This window comes from Giraffa tippelskirchi, chromosome 11 (assembly GCF_054371585.1).
Source record: "Giraffa tippelskirchi isolate mGirTip1 chromosome 11, T2T-mGirTip1v1.2.pri, whole genome shotgun sequence".
Lineage (NCBI taxonomy): Eukaryota > Metazoa > Chordata > Mammalia > Artiodactyla > Giraffidae > Giraffa > Giraffa tippelskirchi.
Window position 1 is genome coordinate 13,016,668 of NC_137285.1, and position 23,348 is coordinate 13,040,015.

Below are 23,348 nucleotides of genomic sequence, written 5' to 3' on the forward strand. Positions count from 1 at the left end.
TTGAATATAGCTCCCTGTGCTATACTGTAAATCCTTGTTGTTTATCTATTTTGTATATAGTAACATATATCTGTTAAGTCCATACTCCTAGTTTATCCCTAACCCTAATCTGTATCTTAGATTCCACACATTAGTGAGATCGAGATTTATTCAGTTTTGCAAACTTACGGTTACCAGAGGGAAAGGGGGTGGGGAGGAGGGATAAATTAGGAGACTGGAATTAACAGATACATGCTACTATATATTAAGTAGATAATCAATAAGGACCTACTGTATAGCACAGGGAACTCTGCTCAATATTCTGTAATAACCTAAACGGGAAAAGAATTTGAAAAAGAATAGATAGTGGGGATGGTGGGGGGAAAGGTAAGGGAAAGACATTGCATTTTTTTTCCCAGGAAGAGGTTCAAATATTCACCAAGTTCTAAAAAGGGTTCGTGGCCAAGAAATGTTAAGAACCGTGGCTCTGAGATAATCTGAAGTAAAGATGGGTGTGGGAAAAAAAATCACCACCAGAAACAGAATCTCGGCCTCCTCCATCTTCTGTCTTTCCTTTTTCACTTACCTCTCCTCTCTTTGGGCATCCCTGATACCTCAGTTGGTAAACAATCTGCCTGCAATGCAGGAGACCCCAGTTCAATTCCTGGGTCAGAAAGATCCCCTGGAGAAGGGATAGGTTACTGAGTGCAGTATCCTTGAGCTTTCCTTGTGGCTCAGCTGGTAAAGAATCTGCCTGCAATGTGGGAGACCTGGGTTGGGAAGATCCCCTGGAGAAGGGAAAGGCTGCAGTATTCTGACCTGGAGCATTCCATGGACTGTATAGTCCATGGGGTCGCAAAGAGTTGGACACGACTGAGCGACTTTCACTTCACTTCTCTCTTTTGTCTTTCTCTTTTCTTCTCCTCACTTTTTATTCCTCTTTTCCTATCCCCTCCCCACCTCACTTGCCCTGTCCTCCTCTCTCTGTATCTATTTCTCTCATCAAGAGGATTACATGAACGAATGTACAACACCTGGCTTCCGACAACGTTCAATCAAACGTGTGTTATGTTTGTTACCATGATTGGAAATTTCCATAAACATGATTGCATTCAACAACCCTGATTTTAACAAGATTCACATGCGCTTTCCTGAGTACAAGGGTGGAAGGAGGGATGGGTTCCCAGATGAGAGGAGCTGACACACCCTTGTTCAAATACAGACAGGGAGGTAGAGGGTGCTTGCCATCATGTTCAGGATGCCCCAGGGGTCGTCTTCGGTGGTCCCTGGCCTCGTACCCAGGCCTGCCCGGCACCAAACGCTGCCTTCTTAGGCACTGTCCTAGATGGCTTGAGGGGAGCTATTTAACTTTGGTTTCTTCCTTATTACAAAAAGTGGATAATCCCTGTCTTTTCTCCCTAATGGGAAGATTTAGGATGGAATGAACAAACATGCCGGGAGAATTCTCTAGAGGCAGAGAACATGGTGAGGAGTCTGGTCGTCTCTGGGCTCACCCTCGGGTATTTCCTTTTCTCTGCCTTGAATAGAAATGGAACGTGCTTGCATCTGCGTGTGTTTCTGTCTGTATGTGTCTGAGTCTGTGTGTGTCTCCTTCTGCTGAGCCATCTCCCTGTAGCTCTCAGAGGCAGTGGCGCTATGGAGGCACTAGAGAGATGGGTGGAAGAGGGAACATTCGGTCTCCAAAAAAAGAATTCAAAGCTAATTGCTGTTCTTACCTTTGCAAACACTGCTGTCAGGTTGGAGGATCAGGGGATCAGGGCACGAAGCTGCAGAGACAGAACAGAAGAGGAATTAAGTACATAAACACACTGTTTGAAGATGATGTCGTGCTTCATAGAAACCTCGCTGTTGGGCGGGTTAATTGATCAATATTTGCTGAATTCTTATATCAGATGCCACCCTGAGTCTTCAGAAGATATCGTTCTTGCTGCAGAGATAATGGAAAAGGATCTCTAGGAAGTCAAGCCTCCGGTCCAGGCATGTGGTAATTTATTCCTTTTCTGAAATGATAATGCCTTACTATTTATTGAGCTTTCACTGGATGCGGGGCACGCCGTGTGCATTATTTCATTAAATTCCCATGTTGGGGGTCCATGAGGAAGCTGAGACCCAGAGAAGCTAAGTGACTTACCTGCTGAAACCCAGCCTTCTGTGCCTCTCTTCACCTGAGTATCAGTCAGGATGGACTGATACTTAGTATCAGCACTCTGGTATCTCTAATGCACATGCAGATCCCCTGAGGGATCTTCAAAATGCAGATTCTGCATCTGTAACTCTAGTTTTTGTTTTGTACGTAAGTTCATTTGTACAGGTTTTTCAAAGATTCCATATATAAGAAATATCATACGATATTTGTCTTTCTCTGACTTCTTTCACTCAGTATGAAAGTAAATTTATGGTTGGCAGGGGGTAAAGAGGTGGGGAGGGATAAACTGGAAGATTGGGATGGACATATACACATTACTATATATACAATATATAGTGATAACTAATAAGCACCTGTTATATAGCACAGAGAACTGTACTCAGTCCTCTGTAATGACCTACATGGGAAAATAAAAAAGAGAGGGTATATTTATGTATAACTGATTCACTTTGCTGTACAACAGAAACCAACACAATATTGTAAATCAGCTATACTCCAATAAAAATTTTTTTGAAAATAAAAGAAATACTGATCAGAATAGTAAAAAAAAAAAAAAAAAAGAAATGAAGATTCTGGTTTAGTAGGTCTTAGCAGATCCCAAGATTCTGCATTTCTAACAAGCTCCCAGGTGAGGCTGATGCAGCTGAAATCTGCAGGTTACCCTTTGAGTAGGAAGGGACTAGGTTCTGCTGCAGTAACAAACATTCCCAAATCCCAGAGGGTTAAAACAACAAGGACTCCTTATTTGTTCATCACAGTTGAGCAGAGGGCTCTGACCCATGTTATCCTCACTTTAAGAACAAGGATCATGGAAGAGCTATCATTTGAAATACTGACATTCACAACAGCAGGAGAAAAAGATCTCTGGGGAGGTCTCACACCAGCAATTAAATGCTCCAGTGAGGAAGTGATGACTGTCACATTGTTCAAAGCTCATTGGCTAGAATTAGTCACATGATCACATCTAATCACAAGGAGGACAGGGACTGCCTACCAAATTTGGGGAAGGGGGAGAGGAGGAATGTTTGGTAAGTAAGTGTAAGTAAGTGTTAGTCGCCCAGTCGTGCCTGACTCTTTGCGACCCCATGGACTGCATCCTAGCAGGCTCTTTTGTCCATGAGATTCTCCAGGGAAGGATACTGGAGTGGGTTGCCATTGCCTTCTCCAGGGGATCTTCCCGACCCAGGGATCAAACCCAGGTCTCCTGAACTGCAGACAGATTCTTTACCTACTGAGCTACAAGGGAAGGGTGAATGTTTGGTAAGAATCCGTAAAACTATCACAACCTGCCTACAAAGGCATCCATCAACTGTTTAACCAGCACTTTTTAACCAACCAACATGGAATGAGGTACTCTGGGTGGTATTTAACAATCCTTCGCTCCCTTTCATGTGAACTCAGGTTACTTCAACAATAAATAGGAGAATATATGAATGACAGTTCATGCATGCACACACACATACACACATGACACATCAAAAGTTTTGAAACTTTAAAATATGCAGTGATTATGAACAAGTTTTTGACTTATAAAAAACTTGAATTGCACAAGACTTTCCAAAATAAAGCTGTTTCGTAAGCTGGGAGTGTCTTCGTGTTATAAATGGAGTTCATTCTGTTTGCAGAGTTTTGCACATTGCTGTTCTTTGCTTATCATTTTGTGCTCACAGTAGTCAGTATATTTGGTTTTATAGACTGTATCATTTTCTCAGGATATATGTTTTACAGTGTATTTTTTAAATCTCATTTCTAGTAGTTTCTTTTATTTGCTCTATTTTATTTATTTTTTTGGTCTTGCTACCATGCTACATGGTATTCAGGATCTTAGTTCCCCATCCAGGGATCGAACCCGTGCCCCCTGCATCAGAAGCACAGAGTCTTAACCATTGGACCATCAGGGAAACCCCTCTATAATATATTTAACTAATCATTTCTGTTGACTATTTAGTTTGGTTTCAACTTTTATGTTTATGTTATTATTTTCAATAGTCCAATGATTAAGCAGATAGTAAATATTTTTGCACATTCATATTTATTTCTTTATAATGGGTTCCTCAAAGTAGAATTATTCAGCCAAAGGATATGAATACTTTTCAGGGTTTTAATGCACAGTGTCAAAATGCTATCATAAAGCCATGCCAATTCAGAATATCATCAGCTTTATTTGAATGTCCATTTCATCAGACTCTTACAAGAATGGGAAATAGGTTTTAATTATAAATTTGAGAGTAAAATATATTATTGCAATTATAGCTTGTGTTTCTTTGGTAACTAATGTGTGTGAATTTTTTTAATATTCATTAGTGAATTTTTCCTTCTCCATCATTTATTAGTCCATGTACCTATTCCATTTTATTTTCCTTTTAAGTTTTAGAGCTTTGCTTAATCTATGATGACTATATGTAAAAGAGCACTTAACCCTTTGTTTAACATGTGTGTAACTAAATTTCCTTCCAATGTGTCTCTTGTCTTGTAGTTGTCTTTCTAAAAAAAAAAAAAATATTGTGGGAGACCTGAATTGGTGGGAACTTCATGGGAGTAGTTTGACAAAATGTATCAAAAAAAATTGAAAACAATACTCCTTGAATAAGCAATTCCACTTCTGGAACTTTTCTTAAGGAAATCCATATGAACACTGAAAAAATACTTGTAGTGTTCCAAAATAATAGCAAAGAGAGGTCTTTATTTTCTTTGATGAGACTTACCCATTCTATCTTCCTCTATGCTTCTCTTTTGTTTTGGTAAATATTAAGTCCCAGCTGCTGCACTAAGAAAGACAAAGATGTCATTTTAATATTCTTACAGGTTTTTTCCCCTAACTAAAAATGGTGTATGGGTAGACAGGTAAATGGGCTTCCCCAAAGGTTCAGCTGGTAAAGAATCCACCTGCAATGCAGGAGACATGGGAGATGCAGGTTCTATCCCTGGGTCAGGAAGATCCCCTGGAGAAGGGAATGGCAACCACTCCAGTATTCTTGCCTGGAGAATTTCATCAACAGAGGAGCCTGGTGGGCTACAGTCCATGGGGTCACACAGAACTGAGCATGACTGATGTGACTTAGCACACACACATGCAGGCAGATAATAGATAGACAGACATAGAATAGACCAGGCTCTTTGACCTATCGGTTCTCCACATCAAATACGCATCAGAATCATACAGAGAGCTCTAGTCTACACACATCTGGGCTCCTCTCCTAGAGGGAAGGATTCAGCTGAGTTGAGTGGGGTCCCACAGTGGAAGAAACGGCATGAGGACTGCCCCTGGGAACAGAAGTCAAGAATCAGAGAGAATGAAGAAGAGGGCAGCTGAGTCCCCACCGAGATGGAGAGCGAGAAAGTAAAGGAGCAAGTTCCTGCCTAACTTAGAACAGAGCCCGCACTCCTCAGCCTGGCCCCAGGGCTTCTTCCCTATACCGCCTCTGATCATGCCTCAGAGAGTTCACCTGGTCCCGGATGCCCAGCCTCAGTGCCCTGAGCTCTGCTTCTGACGTCTGACATGCCAAGCCAGTTCCTTCCTTGGGGCCCTTTGTTCTCACTGCTCCTTCTGCCAGGATGCTCTTATCTGACACACGGCTGTCTCTCCCCATTTAACATTCTGTTCAAAAGTCACATCCTCAGAGTCACCTTCCCTGGCTCCTCTATTCCAAAGCACCAGCCTGGTCCCCTATAACCACATGGCCATAACATTGGGCTCTCCCCTCCATCCTTCGCTTATGGCCCAGTCCTCTCCATCTTTTCCCTTCCCTTATCCTTTCCCTTCCCTTCCCTTCACCTCCTAACCCCACTGTGGGCTGTCAGTAATTCAGGTCCTTCTAGTTCATCTTGGGATGGGACCACAGAGGTAATGACATCACCTTCCAAGCATCACCTTCTCATTCCTCTTAACCTCTCTCCTATGTGTCATGATCCTGGAAGATGATGTCCCTTTCTGTCTTGAGTTGTGCCTACCAAATGTCCCTCTCTAGTGAACACATACGTTCATCAAAAGATATGACATGAACTGTTCACAGCTGTCATATTTATAAGAGCTCCAAACTGAAAACTACCCAAATGCCATGAACAGTGAAAGTCTGTTCACTGTGAAAATCTGACAGTCTCTCTGTCATGTCCAACTCTTTGCGATTCCATGGACTGTAGCCTGCCGGGCTCCTCTGTCCATGGGATTCTCCAGGCAAGAATACTGGAGTGGGTAGCCCTTCCCTTCTCCAGGGGATCTTCCAGACCCAGGGGTTGAACCCGTATCTCCTTCATTGCAGGCAGAATCTTTTCTGTCTGAGCCACCAGGAAGCCCTACCCAAATGCCATGAACAGTAGAACAGAGAAATAATTGTGACATATTCACACAGTGAATCCCATGCAGCATTTATAAAGAATGATCTAGGGACTTCCTTGGTGGTCCAATGGTTAAGAATCCACCTTGTAATGCAGGAGACATGGGTTCGATCCCTGGTTCAGGAACTAAAATCCCATAAGCTGCAGAGCAACTAAGCCTCAAGGCCATAACTACTGAAGCTTATGCACTCTGGAGCCAGCAGACCCCAACTACTGAGCCTGAATAGCACAAATAGAGAGTCCGTGCACCGCAAGGCAAGGTCCCACATGATGCAATGCAGATCCAGCATGCTGCAACTAAGGGCCAATACAGCCAAAGTAAATAAACAGACATTTTAAAAAATAAAACGAATGACCTACTGATGTACAGCTGCCCACAATAACATGAAGATGCTCACAAAAATAATATTAAGTGCAAGAAGCAGGCACAGAAGTGTGCCTACCTTAAATCCCTTTCAGATAAAGAATATAAATAGCCAAAATGAATTTATGGTCTTAGAAATCCAGATACCAGTTGCCCTGGACCAGAGCAGGGCCCAAAGGATTGTTATTTCTCGTCAGTGCTGGTTTCATGATGTGTCCAGCCGTGACAATTCATCAAGCCGAACCTTTAGAACCTGTGCCCTATTCTTATATGTGTGTGCTAGTCACTCAGTGTGTCCCAACTCTTTGCAACCCCTTTGTCTGTAGCCCACCAGGCTTCTCTGTCCATGGGTTTCTCCAGGCAAGAATACTGGAGTGGTTTGCCATTCCCTTCTCCAGAGGATCTTCCCAACCCAGGGACTGAACCCAGGTCTCCTACATTGCAGGCAGATCCTGTACCATCTGAGCTACCAGGGAAGCATATTCTGCTTGTATACTATATTAAAACAAAAATCTTACAGGACTTCCCTGGTGGTACAGTGGTTAAGAATCTATCTGCCAATGAAGGGAACATGGGTTCAATCCCTGGTCAGGGAACTAAGATCCCACAGGCTGAGGTGCAACTAAACCGGTGAGACACAACTAACTGAGCCCACACGGCTCAACTAGAGAGAAGCTTGCAGGCCACAACGAAGATACCTCGCGCTGCAACTAAGACCTCACACAGCTATAATAAAAAAATTTAAAAATAAATAGAATAATAAATTAACAAACAAATATATATATTTTAAAATCCTCCATGTTCAGGACCATATTAAAGATAGCAGTGCCTGGCCCTGGGCAATCCTTAGCAATTTTTAAAACAGTGGCCTTCAGAGATGCTGAGTAAGAGATAAAACCTCTTAGACTTGGATCTGCAGAGGCAAAAATGGGGAGAACTTTGAGGGCAGGAGAACAAACCCAAGAGCAGGTGGGCTCCAGGCACCTTCGGAGGGGAAAAAGGAGAACCTTTCATCTCAGCCCTGTGGGAATGGAGTGGAAATGGCAGCGAACCCCGCACAGAATCAGGGTTTCAAATGAGCCCAAAGAACAACAACAACAACAAAAGGTAAGATTTGCTGATGAAACATTTATTCACCAAAAAAAACACAACAAAACAAAACCTAATTAAAAGACACGTGTAACTGGAACGGATGTGCACCAGGGAAAGCCGTCCCCCATAAAATTCCTTACGAGGGTTCCACTGCATCCTTTCCCTCCTCTGGGTACCATCTGCTTTGAAATGCGCCCTGCTTCCTCCGCTCCCTTCCAAACCGCACCAATATCTCTATCAAATTCTTGTTGAAACCTGGAAAGGGGAAAATATTTCCAGCAGTGAAAGCTTTAACTTGTCGCCTCGTGTTCTTCTCGGATTTCTAAAGCGCGGAGGCCCCGGAGAGTATGTTTTCAATATCCTCCGGCCTCTCTCTGCGTGCCTGCTGCCAGCCCTCCTGCACCAAAGAGGCTCTGACCCCGGCGTCTCTAGGGGGAGAGGGGTTCGGAGCTGGGGTCAGGCTTGTCAGAAAGGAAGAGGCCATCCCGCCTGGAGCAGCCCACGTCTCCCCCGCCCCACCCCCCTTCTTTAATACATTTAACCTGGAAGAGGCACTGCTCGGGCCGAGATTAGATTACGGGGTTGTTGGAGGTGGCCTAATAAATGGCAAATGGCGGCCTGTGGGGCTGAGCTAATCTCTGTTGACACGCATCTAATGCGAGGCCCGTGTTGAAGGCAGCAGGTCCCGTCTGCAGCCCGAGTTTGCCTTGATCACCGAAGGGGGAGGTGAGGCCCGGGGAGAGCCACTGGGCTGCCTGTCTCTTTCAATCTTCTAGTGCTGCGAGTGTGCACGTCATTATTTAAAGGTCTCCTGGTACCCACTAAATGTCCCGGCTCCCTGTGGGCGACGGGGTCGATTTCATCTTCTCGGAGCGAGCTTTGCGGGACCGCATTTCTCTCTGATGTTCTCGTGTTCACCTCCCTGGAAGTGTTAGGATGCTATCATGCATTCAGTCAACAAACCTGGATGGAGTCCATCTGTGCACGGGACCCTTGCATGGATGAGTACGTGCGTGCTAAGTCGCTTCAGCTTTGTCTGATGCTTTGCGACCCCATGGACTGTAGCCCACCAGGCTCCTCTGTCCATGGGACTCTCCAGGCAAGAATACTCGAGTAGGTTGCCATGCCCTCCACCAGGGGATCTTCCCAACCCAGGGATCGAACCTGCATCTCCTGCGACTCCTGCATTGCAGGCAGATTCTTTACTGCCGGGCCACTGGGAAAGCCCGTGCATGGATACATCAGGACCTAATTTTTAATTCTCCGTGGCAATGACATAGATGGTGATGCATATACAGTTTTACCACCTTCTCACTGTGGGACACTAGACTGACTAAAAGTCCTCAAGCCTCAGTTCCCTTATCTGGTGTTGTCTGGTCCCTTATTCCAGGACCCAGCAAGTAATAGTTATTTAACAAATATTTATACAATGAGAGCACCTATAGAATAAAGATTGCTAACTAGAAATATGGTGGTGGTTTAGTCGCTAAGTCATCTCCAACTCTTGCAGCCCCTTGACTGTAGCCCTGCAGTCTCCTCCGTCTGTGGGATTCTTCAGGCCAGAATACTGGAGTGGGTAGCCATTTACATCTCCAGGGGATCTTCCCGATCCAGGAATCAAACCCACGTCTCTTGTATTGTTAGCAGATTCTTTACTGCTGAGCCATCCAGGAAGCCCAACTAGACATATACACAATATAATTGAATAAAACTAATGAACCATTTGTCCAAATGCCAGCTGTACTCTACATTTTGTGGCAAGAAGTTTTATAACCCCCGCTCTCCCCCTACTCTTATCCCACTAGCTTAAATGTAAGATTTACAAGGGCAAGGACTGTTGCCTTTGTTCACCTGATATATCTCAAACACCTGGATTAGTGCCTGGATCAATGTTAGAAGCATAATAAAGATCTGATACATTATTTTAAAATCAAATAGTGAATTGAATGAGTGAATGAATTAATAAATGTGAATGTCATGTGGATCAACCTTCCTGAAGCATGTCTTAATAGAAGACAGACCATCAAACTATTTAATAGTTCTGCTTATCATTTTATTTCCCCCCTTCCTTTTTCAATAAGCTCAAATTCCTCTACTTTTAAAATAGTCACTGATTCATTGCACATCAAGTACCCTGTACTCGGGCTCTGTAAACAAGGAATCTGAGCTTGGATTCCAGCTTCATCACTTGTTAGTTCAGTCACCTTGAGCAGGTCATTTAATTTCTCATGGTCTCGATTTGTGAATTTGTAAAATGGAGAAAATAACAGCACCTAACCAATAAGGTTATTATGAGGTTCAGATGAGTTCATATACAGCAAGAGCTGAAGTAGTACCTGGCAAAAATGGTAGCTCATTATTTATGAGCAACGTATTTAAAAATATATCGATATTTTAAAAATAAAGCTAGCTCAGAGAATAGAGATAATATAAATAATATTAGAGAAAAGAAAGGGAGAGATAGAGAAATAGGGACTTTTAAAATTCACTTTTTTCTTTTTTCTTTTTTGGCCACACTACATGGCGTGGGGGATCTTAATTCCCTGACTAGAGATCGAACTCATTAGAAGGCAGAGTCCAAAAAACACTTTATTGATGGGACTTCCCTGGTGGTCCAGTGGTTAGGACTCTGCGCTTCCACTGCAGGGGGCACAGGTTGGATCCCTGGTTGGGGAACTAGGGTCCCACATGCCACCTGGCACAGCCAAAAAATTTTTTTTAATAAAATAAAATTTTAAAAAATCATTCTATTAAGGTATGATTGATATTTAAAAAGCTGTATATATTTAATTTATACAAATTAATGACTATGGAGATAAGTATGTACCCTGGAAACCATCATAGCAGTCTATGCCATCAACTTATCCATCGTCTCCAAAATGTTCCTTCCTCTCTATTTGTAATTATTGTATGTATGTGATAAGAACACAACATAAGATCTACGTCTCAGCAAATTTTTAAGTATACAATACAGGATTATAAACTATAGGCTCCATGGTGTATAGAGATCTCTAAAACTTATTCAACTTGCAGAATGGAACATTTGTATCCTTTGACCAACATCTCCCCATTGCACCCTATCCCCAGTCCCTAGCAACCTCATTCTACTCTTTCTGTGTCTATGTGTTGACTATTTTAGATTCCAGATAAAAGTGGTATCATGCAGTATTTTTTCCTTCTGCTGTCTGACTTAGTTCACTTAGTATAATGTTCTCCAGATGCATCCATGTTGAATCAAACGGCAGTATTTCCTTCTCTTTTAAGGTTGAATATCATTCCCTCATTTGTAAATACCACATATTCTTTATCGGTTCATCCACCAGTGGACATTTGTGTTTTCCATGTCTCAGCTATTGTGAATGATGCTACAATAAGCATGACAATGCAGATCCTTTTTCAAGTTCCTGATTTCAATTTCTTTAGCTACACACCCTCTGCTGGCTTCCATGGTAGTTTTTTTTTCTTTTTTCTTCTTTTTTGGCTGTGCTGGGTCTTAGGTGTGGCATGCAGGCTTAGTTGTCCCATGGCATGTGGGATCTTAGTTCCCTGAACAGGGATTGAACCTACATCCCCTGCATTGGAAAGTGGATTATTTACCACTGAATCACCAGAGAAGTCCCTGACAGTGAAAGTGTTAATCACTCAGTCATGCCTGACTCTTTGAGACCCCATGGTCTGTCCATGGAATTCTCCAGGCAATAATACTGGAGTGGGTTGCCATTCCCTTCTCCAGGGGATCTTCCCGACCCACGGATCGAACCTGGGTCTCCTGCATTGCAGGCAGATTCTTTACCATCTGAGTTACCAGGGAAACCCTAGGGAAATCCCTATGGTAGTTCTAACTCTAATTTTTTGAGGAACCTTCATAAGGGTTTTGTCAATTTACATTCCCACCAACAGTGTACAAGGGTTTCCTTTTCTCCATATCCTCACCCACAATTATCTTTTTAAAAAGTAATAACCCATCCTAACAGGTGTGAGATATCATCTCTCTGAGTTTTTGATTTGCATTTCCCGGATGATTAGTGATTTTGAATACCATTTCCTGTACCTATGGACCATTTGTATATCTTTGTTTTGGAGAACTGTCTATTCGGTCTCTCTGCCTATTTTAAAATCTGGTTGTGTTTTTGCTATTGAGTTATGTGTTGCTCATATATTTAGGATATTCATTCTATCAGATATATATTTTGCATGAGGACTAGTTTAAAAATAAGGACTATACTAGATAAACATACATACATATGCACATATAAAGATATATATATATATATAACATATATATAATTTATATCTCAATAAAAGGATTAATATTCTGGGGACTGTAATATTGACTGAATTCACTGAAGGCTAGAAAAAAACAAGATATGGAAACAATATTCAAAAACATTATCTCCAAGAAGGATTCAGGAGCCAATATTAATAATCAGTTTTTTAACAGGGAAGATGGAGATCATTCCCATGCTATATAATTTGTTCCTGAACACAGGCAAAAGTGAATCACTTCTTACTTCATTCTTTGAAGCCAGCATAATTCTGGTCATAGCCATGCATGGCAAGGATGGCACAAAAAACAAAAACCACAGACTAATCTCAACTAGAATCATAAATGCCAAAATCCTCACTAATTATATAGTAAATTTAAGAAATGATCTGCTGTGTCAAAGGAGGGCTTATTTTACAACTACACACAAAATAACCTATCTAATAGTCTAGGTAAGAATATATAATAATCTCAGTAGAGTCATCAAAAGCATTTGAAAAATCATTAGCATCCATTCACCAAAAAACCTTTCAGGAAACTTAAAACAGAAGAATAGCTGTGTTTCTTTTTTTAACATGCTAATGATTACCTATCTCAAAACCACATTCAGAGTGATATTTAATGGTGACTTACTATTAATACAAGTATTTTTGTTGGAATCAAAATAAGACAGTGTGTTCACCATCACCATTGACATTTAACATTTTTCCTGAAAGGTCTAGGCAATGTAAGAATTCATAAAAAAGCAATAAATAGATGAATAGACATGAAAAGGAGAAATATGGCATTTGCAGATGTTACAGTATTTCACATTGAAAACACAAAGGAAACCATTGAAAACGTCAGAACCCAATAAAGAGTTCAGTCATGTTGCCAAATACCAACTAAAACATTCACAAATCAATAGCCTCTTAAATAGCAACATATAATGGTTGGAAAAATAAAAATGATTCCACCCAAATAGGAAAAATTTTCATAAAATGCCTAGAAAAAGAAACCTTATATACAATGTATAATACCCGCATGCAGAAAACTACTAAACACCTAAAGGGCATATAAAATGATCTGACTCAATGAAGAGATTCATCACCATCAAGATATCATTGCCTCCCAATTGTTTCAGATGCAATGCAATTCTGAAAGAAAATACCAGTGATTATTTTTGTGAGGTGAAAGTTAGGGAAGGGAGTGTGACAAAGTAGTTTATTTTCAAGTTCATTGGAGTGATTAAATGCATGTGCTCTGTGCTTAGTCGCTCAGTCGTGTCTGACTCTCTGCAACCCCATGGACTATGCAGTCCATGGGATTCTCCAGGCCAGAATACTGGAGTGGGTAGCCTTTCCCTTCTCCAGGGGATCTTCCCAACCCAGGGATCGAACCCAGGTCTCCCTCATTGCAGGTGGATTCTTTACCAGCTGAGCCACCAGGGAAGCCTGGCCAAATGCATGGCATTTGCCAATAATTTCTTTGCGAAGTTGAATGTATTTGCCTTTCCAAATAACGTCATGTTGCTGAGATAATCAGACTGTATGCATTGGTGGGAAGATGCTACAGAATGTGAGGGATTGAGGAGGAAACACAAAAATATACTGCATTCAATGATTTAGTTTACGATAAAGGTGGGAACCCAGGTCAGCCCAGATCACCAACTCGAGAGCCGCTTTTCAAACTAATCTGACGCCTGTGTTTTCCATCCCACTGAGCTGAAAAGAAAGGTGATGGCTCCTTACCCTAGCTCTTGGTAACTTGTACTTTCTCCTGATCCAAGGAGTCAATTCTTTTAGTCTTGAATGGAGGAAATAAAAGATAGCCTAGGTGAACTTGTGTCATTGCTTTATCCAATGGGCTCTCCCCCAAAAAAAGCCTTTGGAAGGAAAATTTTGTGTCCTTAACACCATGAAGGGAGCTTCCATATGGTCTATTAAAGCAATTTACAGAGCAGAATTTACCTTAGAACAGAGAACAGTGTTTTGTTTACCAATTAGTCTATGTACCATCTTTTTTTTTTTTTCAGCCATACCAAGTGGCATGCAGGATCTCAGTTCCCCAACCAGGAATGGAACTTGTTCCCCTGCAATGGTAGTGCAGAGTCTTAACCAGTGGACTACAAGGAAGTACCTGGCTTTTGTTTGTTTGCTTTTTTGGTTGTTGCTTTGTTTTGTTTTATTTGTTTTGCCTCAGAAAAGCAGAGAGAGAGAGAGAGAGATCCAGGGATACCACAGGATTTCTGGAAAGAAAGAAGGAAAAACCACCCCAGTAAAGGATTTCACAGTTTTCTTGCCTTCCCCCCCAAAATTGCCTCTTAGAGCTGGATATTTCCATTCAGTTGCTTTATTAGTGCTTCTCTCATTTGAGAAAATGCTTTAGAGGATTGGATTTCAAAACCCAACTTCCCAAAACTAGCTTGAGGTCTTAGTGTGGTAGGGGTAGGGAAAAAATAGATCAAGTGATGTAACAAAGAGGTCCCCAGGATGCAGAGGTCATTTCTGACTCACTGTCCAGGCCAAAGTAAACGTGAAACCCAATGCTTCAAAAAAAAACCCAATGCCTTGGTCATTTCTCAGAGAAAAAGAATGCAACTGATCTGGGCAAAGATCGCATTTATATTCCAGGAGGAACTCACACATTCGAGGATCATCTACTGAGTGCCTGTGAGATGTTAGAGGTTGTCTGCCTCGAGTCTTCACAGTCTCCCGGGGAGGCACCATCTATTTTCCTCCTTAGACAGATGCAACCCAGAAGTCAACTTGCCCCATATGGTTTCTCTGTTTTAACTGATGCCAATAGAGCTTCAGAACAAAGTCACTCACAACTGAAGCATCAGTGAGCTGTCTACATTTTACTGAAGTTTCCAGAGGGCAAAAGGATAAGGGTATTTACATTACACACTCATGAAAAACTACCTAAAACTTGCCATCAGCCAGGTCCTCTCTCTGATGTTGCCTCCTCCCTGCCCCACCAGCAATAGAAGGTCTTCATTTTCATCATCCATGTGATTCCTAGATTCTTCTTTAACCTCCAGATCAGCCTGCCTCCATTTGTTGTTCTGTGAAGTTAACCATCAGATATGGTCCCCAAAAATAAAGGTTGTGATATGAAGATCCAAGAGTGTTGATTCATCAAGAACACAACAAGGATAAGGGGAGTCAGAAGTCAACACTTGTACACCGTTTAGAATTTCCATATAATATCCAAGAACATTGGTTTTGTGGCCTGTTTTGGGTACTTTCAGTGAGGAATTAGTTAGCATCTTCTGAGACAAACCAATCTATTGTTCCACTGCTCTGGAAAGAATCGTCTTTTTTTTTTTTTCATATTTTCCCCTTCTTGTCTGACTTTCTAACACTGATCGAAGTACAGCTGAGTGAGTGCCAGAGTGACCGCAGAGTCCTGGAGAAGAGCCCTTGATCTCATGTTTTGACCTCTCACTCCTTGAAGGGCCTTTGTAAGCCACTTCTTCTGTGTGGGAGCAGGACAGGAGATAGGACAGTTAAAATGTATTCAATTCTGTTTGGAGAGCCAGGGAAGGCCCCAAGAATGGCCACCCGTCCTCCGCCATCTGCTCCTTACCTCCAATAAGGGAACTTTACTGTGTTGTTATTGTATATGGACCCTCACAGCCATGCTGTGACTGATGGGAGTAATGTTCTGTCTGTAGGACTTGGAATGGAATTCACAGTTGTTGGTCAGTCTCTGCTGAGGAGTTAAACCAAGCAGATGGAGACCTAAGAGCTCTGGGTTCGCCATGCTAACCACATGACCACAGGAGCCCTGGATCTTAGCAGCTGAAGGGAGGAATAAAGAAGATGTGAGATGATCAGAGAGAGCATGGTGGGGGGCGGGTGGAGAAAGAGAATGTGAATATACATGTGTGCATGCCTGGAAGAAATCTCTGGAAAGATAACACACCAAAATAACAAAAATTGCTCCGTCTGGGGAAAGTACGTGCTTTCTATTCTTCATATTTCTCTGTATTGCCTGCATTTTTACAGGCAGCATGTATTAATTTTTTAATCAGAAAAAAAACAAAACCCACGATGACTCTATCTCCATTTGGGGAAATTTTTCTTTAAAAGGAATGCGTCTGGGGACACCAGAGTTTTTCCCCCCACGTGAAGCCCAAGGCAGGGATGGAGCCAGCGCTCAGGCCTTTGTAGTAAATATCTCCAGACCACACTAAATCCAATCTTCTTATTTGGGGTTATTTGCTTTCCGGACAGCAGGGCTGTGATGGATCCCAGACCCAGCACTCGTGGCATCTCAATCAGCTGTGTTTAGATGCCGCTGTGACACAAGATTATGACGTTTTGATGGGATTAGGAGATAACTTTGCTTTAATCTATAAAGCCCTGTATGCTTTGGGATCTGATTACCCTGGCAATTCCCTTCCTCAGTCCCAGCAATTAAGATTAGCCAGAAAGCTCCCGTTAATGATCCCCATATTGAAAGCTCAGGAAATCAGAAATGGGTGGTTTTGTTTTCTGGTTTTTTGTTTTTTTTTTTCCTTCCTGGTTTTGTTTCCCATTTTCCTTTCCTGCTGAAGGCTCTGGGCTCTCTCTAAGGCTCTTGTCTTTAGAACCTAGCAGAGCTGCCTGTTTCATTCCTCTGTGCTTCCTGGAGAAACCAGCTTTAGGATGCTTTCTTGGTCTCATTATATCCGAGAAGGTCTGCTTCTGTCTCATCGGTTTTGCTTGTGTTTGGTATCATCGGTCCCAGCAATGATGCGTGTGGATTTTCAAATCCATTCAAGAAATGATAGAGCTTAGACTTATAAAGACTCTAATGAAACTCCTTCTGCCTAGGAAGTTTGTTTGGTTCAGAATGGAGATTTTGTATACTGGACATGAGAGAAATATGATTGGAGACTGTATTAGTTAGGGAAATGCTAGTTGCTATAACAAAATAAGCCCTCAAATCTCAGTGGCTCAAGCGAATGAAGTATATTGATGTAAAGTCCAAAACAAGTATTATTTATCAGCAGGCAGCTCAGATGCAAGAAGTTATTTTGGAGCCATGTTTCTTGTGGCTCTTTTATCCGCTTTGTTGTTTAGTCACTAAGTCATGTCCAACTCTTTGGCAACCCTATGGACTGTAGTCCACCAGGCTCCTCTGTCCATAGGATTTCCCAGGCAAGAATACTAGAGTGGGTTACCATTTCCTTCTGCAGGGGATCTTCCTGACCCAGGAATCAATTCCGCATCTCCTGCATTGGCCGGCAGATTCTTCACCACTCAGCCACCTGCCCTTCCGTCCTCCACAGTCACCCAGAAGTGAAAAGATCACATGTGATCGCACAGCAGTGGACTGCATGTAAACATTTATGGTCAAGATGGTAAACACCACTTTCACCTATATATATCCCATTGTTCAGAACTAAGTCATGTAACCCCACCTAACTGCAAGCAGGCTGGGAAATGAGGTCTAGGTGGGTGACCAGGAAGAAGAGTAAATGGATTTGGAGACAAGTCGGTCAGGCTCTGGCTCAGATTGCTAAGGTTGGAAGAGATCCCAAAGAGCCCTGATTATCAGACTTACTTCTGTATATTACATATATATTACATGGCTAGATCCCATCAAATGAACCCAGTGCTGCCACTGACATAGGAGGTGATCTACGGAACATGATCACAGTTGAAAGACTGCCAAGGAAGAGCTAGAGAAGGTTCTGGGGGTGATCTGAAGCCCAAGGAAGCCTAAGTCATCTCTTATGCAAAATTACAGCATCAGAAAGCATTTTTCTCCAAACCCAGGCATTATCAGTTTTCAGCCATTCTTAAGCCTTATACCAAAAAAATAAAAATAACCTCTTCTCCTGCAATAGACAATACAGGGAAAGGAAGGAAGGAGGAAAAACAGTTCTTAAAAGACATTCACAATTGGTAGTATCAGCCCACTCTCATTGCTTCCTGGCCCCCATTACAGGCCATCCTGGGTTATCCAAGCATGAAGGGGTTTTCTGGGATGTGGGGCTTGTAGCATTAAAACTGTGAAAGCCCCAGGCAAACTGGGACAAGTTGGTTACCCGTAGCTTTAGCATTGGAGAAACGCGTGTTCAAATCCTAGGTCTGACGCTTAGCCAGTTTGTGACTTTGGGCAAGTCTCTGAACCTCTGTGAGTCTGAGTCTCATCATCTTTAATATAGAGACAATGAAATGGCCAGCTCCTTGGGTCGTCATGAGGACTGATGGAGATAATGCACAGAAAACTCTTAGCAATACGTCTAATGCATAGAATACAGTCAATGTTGATGGGGGCTCTCTCCCTTTGCTAAATGAGGCTTGTTTAAAACAGAGCTCCTGACCAGGTTGAGGTTCTTTCTGGAGGAAAGTGAGACAGGGACACGTGCCCAGGCCAGAGGACTCACTCTCCACTCGGGTCCTGCGGGTCCTGCGGGAAAGACTGGCCAGGTGGTGCTCAGATGCGCCTGCAGGTGATGCGCACGTGCCTCTCAGCTGCCTGTCGGTGGGGACACCAGGGCAAATGGGGCTCAGACGATGAGTGAGGCAGGCAGCCCGCCCTGGAGTTTCTGATCCCCAACTCTTGCCACCAAAGGAGGAAAAGGCAGGGGGTGAGGGTGACGTGATAAGAAGGCCCCATGGAGCGTTTTATTCCCGAGGTTTCAAAGTTCACCCCTTCCTCTTACAGGAACCAAACTTTAATAACCAGAGCCAGGGAGTGAAAGAGAAAGAAACCAGATGAGCAAACCCTCCCCCTTGAAACGAGTCACGCTGTGCTCAGAAGGAAGCTTTGAAACTGTGCATAGCAGAGGTTAGAGCCTCCTCCACTCCTGCCTGGGTGGGAGCTGGAAAAAACAGAGAAGAAATGAAAGGGAAGAAGAAAGGGGAGGAATGGAAAGAAAAGGAAGGGACTAGGAGAGACAATCAGGAGAGATGAGAGAGGAAAGAAAACCATTTTCCTGCACATGCACGCTAGACAGAAAGGAGCCAGCTATGGATCGCCCATCTTCAAGATCCATCATCTTCTTGAGGTTGCTGGGGACTGTGAAGAAGCACAGATTTTTTTTTTCTTTTTGAGCAGTACTGTGTGCCATTATTCCTGTGAAGTATCATATTTAATCTTCATGTTGTTGTTATTCAGTCACCCATTTGGGTCCAACTCTTTGCAACTCCATAGACTGCAGCATGCCAGGCCTTTCCTGTCCCTCACCATCTCCCAAAGTTTGCCCAAGTTCATGTCCATTGCATCAGTGATGCCATCCAGCCATCTCATCCTCTGACATCCTCTTCTCCTTCCACCCTCAATCTTTCCCAGAATCAGGGACTTTTCCAATGAAAAGTTAATCCTCATAACCAACCTCTGACTTTAGAGATGAGGACACTGATGTTCAGAGAGGTTAAGTCACTCACCCAAGGACACACAGCCAGGAAGCAGCAAAGCCAGGATTTGGGTCCCATCTATAATTTCTAATAATGTTGGAAATATGAACACCAACTTTGCTTGCTACTTAGCATGCTATAAAGGCAAAAGGGAATGAGAGTGCCAAGTATAGTACAGGGGTACCAAGGAGGAAAAAGTACAGAATGTACAGCCTAAAGCACCACTGATCTTTCAGCTGGATCATTTTTTGTTGTTGGGCTGCCCTACCCATTGCAGGATATTTAGCAGCATCCTTGGCCTGTCCAAACTCAATGCCAGTAGCACCTCCCTCCCCTAGTCCTGATGGCCAACTGGAAATGCCTCCAGACCCTGTAAAATATCTCCTGGGAGCAAAGTCACCTTCTGTTGAGAAGCAGTATTGTGAAAAAAGGTATAAAAAATATTGGGTTGACCAGATATTCAGGCATATTTTTACATAAAGATGCTACAGAAAGACTTGAACAAATTTTTGCCCAACCCAATAGAAATAACTATGAATTGAGAGTCAACTAAATGCATCACAGAAGACATTTCATCCCCTTTAACGTCATTTAATATCTCATTTAAGCCCCACAAAAACCCAGTGTGGGAGATAATATTATTTCTGCTTTATGGAGGAGGCAGTGAGGTCTTCCTAAGCAATCAATCCGTAACTAAACCAGTCAATCCTAAATGAAATCAGTCCTGAATATTCATTGAAAGGGCCGATGCTGAAGTTTCAGCTCTAGTACTTTGGCCACCTGATGGGAAGAGCCGACTCATTGGCAAAGCCCCTGATGCTGGGAAAGATTAAAGGCAGGAGGAGAAGGGGGTGACAGAGGATGAGATGCTTGGATGGCATTACCAACTCAATGCACATGAATCTGAGCAAACTCCGGGAGATAGTGTGGGACAGAGGAATCTGGCGTGCTGCAGTTCATGGGGTCGCAAAGAGTGGGACACGGCTCAGCAACTGAACAACTGAAGTCTTCGAGAGTTTAAACTCCAAGCTCAAATGTATGCAGCTGATAAGAAACAAAACTGGAATTTGAACTCAAGTCTGCATCCTCCTCTACCCGGCACTGTTCAGAGAGGTAAACAGAAGACAGGGTGAATCCAGGAGAGAGACAGAGTATCACAATGCCAGGTAGCAATAAAGATGCCGAAAATGCAGGGACAGGTCCATCACGTGGCCTGGTGGTGTCCTGCCGTCTCTGGGACAGGATAGCTTCAAACCACGATGTCCCAGGCAGCCCCCCTCCAGCTCTCACCTCCTTCTCCTGGGAGAGGGCCCTGCACGTGCGCCGCTCTGCCTCTCCCTCCCCCTCTCATATCTCATAAGGAGAGACGATATACTCCAAATGCTCGATGATTTACGGGGCCAAGCCACTTCCCCCAACCAACCGTCTCTCTTCACGGGGACACATATGCCGGGGAGCGTCTATTCCCCAAATGACCCACATTCATTTTTTGTCAGAAGCCAATGGCCTGGGGAATTCAAGAAATGCTCCCTAAATTACAAAGGGATGGGGGTGGGGGCCTTCCTCTAGAAGCCTTTTCCTAAGCTTGAGCCCAGCAATAAATCACCCCGCAAGTATCACACACTACCGTAAACCACAGATGTGGGGTGACAGCAAATTGAGCTTCTGCCACTGGAGAGAAAACAAGATTGACCAAGAACTTGGAAGTGGGGTCTGTTTGAGGAACTCAACCTGACCTCCCCCCACTTCCGACAGCCTTTAGCTGGGCATTTCAGGGCTGATACCTTTCGAGCAGGAAGCAAGTTTCTCCCGAAGGATTTTTTTTTTCTTTTTTTACAATCACCTCCCCCCTCCATCTTTCCATCCCCTGCAAAATTGCATAGCATTTGTTCTTAATCTTTCAGGGGGTGAAGGTTCCCTTTGAAAATCTGATGAAAGCGATGGACTCCTCCCTTCATTATATAAATGATTGTTGACTTGTGCTAAAGCCTCCAAAAATGGTTAAGACTGGTTTATGGGGGGCGGGGGGTTCTAGGAAAATAAAGGGCTCTTTCCCCTCCCATATAAATAAAACAAACTTTTAAAAAATATATTGTTTTTTTATACTGAACCTTTTTTATATTGAACCTTTACTGACATCTACATACTGAAGAGTGCACAGATTACTAAGTATTTGGCTTAAGGTATTTTCATAGACTGAACAAACCAGTGTAACCTGTGCCCCAGTCACATAACAGAGCATTAGGTATCTGGGGGTTTCCTTATGTTTCCCACCAGCAACTACCCTCCACCCAGATTCGCCACTAGCTTGGCTTAAAAAAGCCAAATTCGCAGCCTGGATGGGAGAGAAGTTTGGGGGAGAATGGGTACATGTATAGGTATGGTTGGGTCACTGCAGTGCACCTGAAACTGTCACAACGTTGTTTAATGGGCTATGTGTGTGTGCTCAGTCACTAAGCCACGTCTGACTCTTTGTGACCCCATGGACTGGAGCCCGCCAGGCTCCTCTGTCCACGGGATTTTCCAGGCAAGAATAGTGGAGTGGGTTGCCATTTCCCCTTCCAGGGGATCTTCCCAACCCAGGGATTGAACCCGTGTCTCCTGTAGCTCCTGCTTTGGAAACTCTGAGTCTTAACTACCGGACTGCCAGGGAAGTCCCAGCAAGTACTATTTTTGAGTCTCATTTTTCAGCTGGACAAATTTGAGCATCAGATGAAGTCACTTGCCCAGAATTACATTTATGTGAGTTACTGGGAGATTACACCGTGGAACAAGCTTGACATGGCTTTTGCCTACAGAAAGCTCATTGTCTACTGGTAGAAACCAAATAAGCCACCAGGCATTTATAGTACAGTAAAGGGGCTCTCCTGGTGGCTCGGTGGTAAAGAAACCACCTGCCAATACAGGAGACATGGGTTCGATCCCCAATCCGAGAGGATCTCACTTGCTGAGGTGCAACTGAGCCCATGGGCCACAACTATTGAGCCTGTGTTCTAGAGCCAGGGAGCCACAACTAGTGAAGCCCGCACTCCCTAGAGTCCATGCTAAGCAACAAGGGAAGCCACTGCAACAAGAAGCCTGCAAACTGCAACTATAGAAAAGGCCGCTCGGCAAAGAAAACTCAGCACAGTCATAAATATGTAAATACGTAAATATATATATATATATTACACACATACAGTTAGGGTGAGTTGCATGCTAGAATCCATGCAGAGTGCTTCACAGAACTGCTTACAAAGGCTGCAAAAGAAAGGCAACTTGGAGAAAAGGGGACCCTGGACAAGCAGTCCCAGGAAGATAAGATCTGTCTCTCTGGTCCCTCCAGGCTGCAGTGTCAAATGCTGGCACTAGCCAGTAATAGGTGACTCATTAACTGGTTCATACTAAGAGCAAGGGGCTTCCCAAGTGGCTCAGTGGTAAAGAATCTGCCTGTCAATGCAGGAGAGACAGGTTCAATCCCTGGATCAGGAAGATCCCCTGGAGAAGGGAATGACTACTCACACCAATATTCTTGCCTGGGAAATCTCCTGTACAGAGGAGCCTGGTGGCTTACAGTAGGCCATGGGGTAGAAAAGAGTGGGACATGACTGAAGTGACTGAGCATGTACCCATGCACACAGGCACTAAGAGGAAGTGTACGAGTCAACTCAAAGGGAACAGCTCCCTTGCATCAATCCTCAAAATAGATCTTGGGGGAAACTGAGGCTCAGAGAGAAGTGACTTTCTCAAGAGCCACAGTGGATTATGGACCAGAACTGAGAGTTGAATGGGGTCTATTTGTGTAGCCTGGGGCCTCTGAGTATGCAGCCC

The 23,348-nt window shown here is 43.3% G+C and overlaps 1 long non-coding RNA gene across 1 annotated transcript in view; it reads right to left on the bottom strand.

Annotated features, from left to right (window-relative positions):
• The window catches only part of LOC145525159 (uncharacterized), a 480,549-nt gene that overhangs the window by 337,933 nt on the left and 119,268 nt on the right, over positions 1-23,348 (bottom strand). Inside the window, exon 5 of the long non-coding RNA XR_014068063.1 lies at positions 1,716-1,766. This is a non-coding gene — a long non-coding RNA (uncharacterized LOC145525159). The remainder of the gene's footprint in view (positions 1-1,715; positions 1,767-23,348) is intronic.